The sequence below is a fragment of the Elephantulus edwardii genome, unplaced genomic scaffold, assembly GCF_000299155.1.
Source record: "Elephantulus edwardii isolate Elephantulus edwardi_28Jun2011 unplaced genomic scaffold, EleEdw1.0 scaffold00005, whole genome shotgun sequence".
In the NCBI taxonomy this organism is placed as follows: domain Eukaryota; kingdom Metazoa; phylum Chordata; class Mammalia; order Macroscelidea; family Macroscelididae; genus Elephantulus; species Elephantulus edwardii.
Genome location: NW_006399755.1, coordinates 36,381,357 through 36,386,787, shown reverse-complemented (window position 1 = coordinate 36,386,787; position 5,431 = coordinate 36,381,357).

Here is a 5,431-nt window from a genome sequence, read left to right as displayed (position 1 = left end):
AATCTGTTTGTTTTCCTGGCAGTCCATGGTACATTCAACACTCTTCTCCAGCACCACAGCTCAAAGGCATCATTTCTCCTTCTATCCTCCTTAGTCATTGTCCAACTCTCTGATGCATAACAAGTGATTGCGAAGACCATGGCCTGTATCAGGCGGACCTTAGTCTCCAGAGAAACACCATTAGACAGCTGAAAAATGTTTCTCGAGTGAATGAAGCACTCAGTTTTAACTGATACCCTAAATAATCTTGGTTTCTTACAGAATAATCCATTGACCTCTTCCCTTTCTTTACAATAAAATAAATATTTTTGCTTCTAACTACTATGCTTGTAACTATGTGGCTACAAATATATGCGGATAATCTTTGTATTTTCTCTTCATTTGTTTACACTGTTTCTGGTGCCTGCAGTGCCTACTGTGCTGTGATTCTGTCCTTGAAAAACGAGTCCATCATGAAATTTCATTATAAGTACTTCTACACAACTGAAATCCTCCCTGTCCATTCTAGTTGATAACTTCTTCTACCTCCACACTTGTTTTATGAGGAGCGGCAGGCAGGTCAAATATCCCTGGTGAGTCCACTTGCCATACAGCGGTAACTTGTGGTTGCTGTGAGGCTGAACACTGTGACACTGATGTGTCAAATATGCTAACGATTGGTCACCCAATGCAGACAGAGGGGGTGGAGCTCCCCGATTAAAACAAACTTGGAAGGAGGAATGGCATTCACTTCTGTAATAGCTTGCTTCGGAAACCCTGTGAACCTAGACAGAGGATGAAAGACACACAAGTATTGAGGGCTCTCCTTCATAGGATCGCTATGAGTCGCCTGCGACTCAACGGCTTTTAACAACAACAACAACCTCCACATACATTCTATATTTTACTTGTATCTTAGGTGTCTTCTTATCATTCCCTCTAGAATATAAAATCTGTAAAATCAGCATTTATTTCTGAACTACTTTTGGCTCAGAAGCATTTTGCACAGTATTGGATTTTTTGGTTTGTTTTTGATTTTGGGGTTTTTTACATATAAGTCTGTGGTTTTAAAATAATGCTTTATATCCATAGAGAAACCACTTGGATTATCTGTCTGGTTCTTTTAATTTATAATTTATACATAACTTCAATAAATGCTATCTGAAAGAACAAGAGTACCACAGAAATAAAACTGCAATCCACTAATATATATATATATATATATATATATATATATAAAATCTAATTTCTACATACTGGAAATGTTGGTTTAATACAATTTAGAAAAATTGATATACTTAAACACTGAAGCAACACATTAATGTATTATTTATTAGTATTGCCTTATTTTTCAGCTTTAATGAATCAATAAATTTTCAAGGAGAGCTAACCTTGAATTTAATAAATAATTTATAACTATTACTAACAATACCTTATTCATCTTTCCATTATATTAATTTGATATATTTTAGGGATATTTAACAATAACAAGGTATTTTGTACATTTATTAAAACACTTAACTTTCATACCAACTACAAGGTAGATATCAAGCCTATCAATTTTACAGAAGAAAAAGTGAAAACTTGGTGGGCAAATCAGTTGTGCCAAGGCCACACAAATGAAAATATGGTAAAGGCAGTGTTCAGTTCTTAGTGTTGTTACTCCAGTGAGAGGAAAAAAATGCAGTTACCATTTATTGTCTGATGTGTCAATGAAAAAAAAAATAAACAAAAATGTGGAGAGAAATTATGACTTTTTATTTTGGTTTTGGTTTCAATGGAGAAAAATGAGAGCAGGAAGCACAACACTGAGATAATGAGATCAAGGAGAGATCTTGGTAAAGGTCATTTTTATGCATGAGAATGAGTGAGTCATTAAATCAAGAGGAGAGCATACCAGGTGTGTGAAAAGGCTTATGTAGAGTTCCTGAAACGTGACAACAACAACAAAAAATCTTACCAGAGCATAAAACAACCTTTTGAATTGATTTTCAGTTGTATTTTCTGCTAATCACATGCCAACTTCCATCATCTTTCCCTCCCTTCAGACTCAGAGAAAAGAGTATAATAATTTTTTTCTTTTTAAGATTTTCTGAATTGTATTATTTACTTGCACTTTTGAATATGCTATTTTGCCTGCATAAAATACCCTGTCTTGAGAACTCCACCAAATAAAGAAATACATTTATCTGCAAAAAAACATTTTCACATGGGTCTGAATTAGTCAAGTCTGTCCCACTCGAATTTCAAAATCATCTCAGGAATAGGTTTGAGGTCTTGAGCACCAATGAGCATAGACCATTAAATGAGCTCTGGGAGGATATCAAGAAAATCATCCATGAAGAATGCAAAAGATCATCACAAAGGCTGAAGAAGTAGAAAAGATCAAGATGGATGTCAGATGAGACTCTGAGTATTGTATTAGAGAGCAGAGAAGTCAAAGCTAAAGGAAGAAAACAAAAAAATCAAAGAGCTGAACAGAAAATTTCAAAAAGCAGCCTGGGACAACAAAGCAAGATACTATAATGAAATGTTCAGAGAGCTGGAGTCAGAAAATCAAAAGGACAGGACTCGCTCAGCCTTTATTAAGCTGAAGGAGTTGAAAAACAAATTCAAGCCACGGGTGGCAATACTTAAGAATACTTTGGGTAGAATGTTAAATGACCCAGGAAGTATCAAAAGAAGATGGAAGGAGTACACAGAGTCACTGTATCAGAAGAAATTGGCTGACACAGAAGAATTTCATGAAAAAAATATATTAGCAAGACTCTATGGTGATGAAGGAGGAAGTTCAAGTTCCTCTGCAGGAATTGGCAAAAAACGAGGCTCCAGGAGTTTACAGCATACCAACTGATTTATTTCAACAAATAGACACGGCCCTGGATGTAATCACTAAGTTGTGCCAAGAAATAATGGAGGACAGCCAGCTGGCCAACTGACTGGAAAAGATCTATATTTGTTCACATTCCAAAGAAAGGTGACACAGAGTGTGGAAATATCTAACAATAACATTAATATCTCATGTAAGCAAGATTCTGCTGAAAATTATCAAAAAATGTTTGGAACAATATGTCAACAGAGAACTGCTAGATGAGCAGGGTGGATTTAGAAGTGGTCGTACTAGGGATATTATAGATAATGTTAGATGGATCTTGACAGAAAGCAGAGAATACTAGAAGAATGTCTATCTGTGCTTCATTGACTATGCAAAGGTTTTTTGACTGTGTAGATCACATAAAGCTATGGCTGACTCTGAGAAGAATGGGAATCCCAGAACATTTGATTGTGCTAATAGGAAACCTATACTTGGCCCAAGAGGCAGTCATCAGAACAGAGCAAGGAGACACTACATGGTTCAAAATCAGGAAGGGGGTCTAACAGGGATGTATTTTGTCTCCATACCTTTCCAATCTATATGCAGAACAGATCATCTGTGGGCTGGGCTGTACGACGAGGAGGGATGTGGCATCAGATTTGGCAGAAGAGTCATCAACAACCTGCGTTATGCAGATGACACAATCCTGTTTGCTGAAACTGACGAGGACCTGAAGTGCTTGCTGAAAAAGGTCAAACACTGCAGCCTCCAATATGGATTGAGGCTCAATGTGAGGAAAACAGAGATTCTCACCACGGGGCTAATTGGCAGCATCAGTATGGATGATGAAGACATTGAGATAGTGAACAGTTTTAGTTTGCTTGGTTCCATAGTCAACACTCTTGATAGCAGCAGCCAGGAAAACAAGAGATGAATTGCATTGGGAAAGTCAGCTGTGAGGGACCTTTCAAGAGTACTAAAGAGCAACGACATCAGGCTGGAGACTAAGGTGCACCTGATCCAGGCTATAGTCTTCATAATTGCATGCTATGCATCAGAGAGTTGGACAGTGAATCGGGATGATAGAAAGAGAATCGACGCCTTTGAGCTGTGGTGCTGCAGAAGAGTGTTGAATATACCATGGACTTCTAGGAGTACAAACAAGTTTGTCCTGGAGAGGGTGAAGCCAGAATGCTCATTGGAGTCAAGGATTCTGAGGCTTCGTGTGACATACTTTGGGCATGTTGCAAGGAGGGACTGGTACTTGGAGAGGGACATCATGTTTGGGAGAGTGGAGGGACGGTGCAGGAGAGGAAGACCCCTGATGAGATGGATCGATTCTATGAGTGGAGTGGTGGGAATGAGTGTGTTTGAGACAGTGAGGTTGGCACAGAATAGAACGTCATTTGGGGCTCTTATACATAGGGTGGCTATGAGTTGCAAGTGACTCGATGGCCCATGACAACAACAACAACAACACAAGGCTTATTTTTGTTGTTAGGTACCGTTGAGCAGACTATGAACCAGAACACTCTGTGAACAAGAAATCTGAACGTTTTCCTATCCTCACTATGGTGCCATATTCATCAGCTCTGATATACGCATTGCTGTCGTCACTGTGTCAATCTTCTAATTGAGGATCTTCCTTTCTTCTTTGATCCTCTACCTTTCTTTCCCACTAAAATATCTTCTTCCAAGTACTGTCCTTTCCTGACAACATACTCAAAGTATGTGAGAGGAAGTGTAGCTTACCTATTTTTGCAGCTGCAACAACCACAGTTACTTATATATAATCAATAGCTTTAAATTAATTACACATTGATTCCAACATCCTCTTTTCTTTTATTCATTCCCACAGATATACAGGGAGCGTTATTTAATTACTTTTCCTCAAAAAAAACGCCTTTTGTCAGAGCTATCAGAGAGCTATTTTGCACAAGCTTCATAAGGGAAGTTAAAATTCAATGACTGATCTATATAAGGATATGTAGATCTAAGCTCTTGCCTCCATTCAAATCATCTCTGAAAGTCATTTCAGCTTTACAGCATCTTGTAAGATTGGCTGAGGCCTTTAGTGCAAATTCATCACAATTCAAATTCTTTTTATGTCTTTTAATTCTCCCTTTTCCCTTCAAATGCTTGTATTTTTGTTTAAATCTCCCCTCAATTGCTTCACATTGCATCTGAGTGTTGGACAATGACTAAGGAACACTGTAGAATTGATGTCTGAATTTTGGTGTTGGTGAAGAATATTGAATATATTGCATGGACTGCCAAAAAACAAACAAATCTTTCTTGAAGCAATTACAGCCTAGGTGCTCCTTAGAGTATAGCTTGGAGAAACTTTATCTAACATGCTTTGGGTGTGTTGTCAGAAGGGGTGAGCCTTGGAAAAGGGCATCGTGCTGTGAAAAGTAGAGGATTATAGCAAACGTGCGGAAGACTCTCTTATCTGACATGTCATTACCAAAAACTTTCCCAGTCTGTGGCTTCCCTTTTTACCCTGCTAGAGAAGTTTTTGGATGTGCAGACGGATTTGATTCTTAGAAGGTCCCATTCATCTATTTTATCTTCTCCTGGTTGTAGATTTTTCAGGATACTTGGAAGACTGTTTATGTTGTGTATTAGGACTACTAG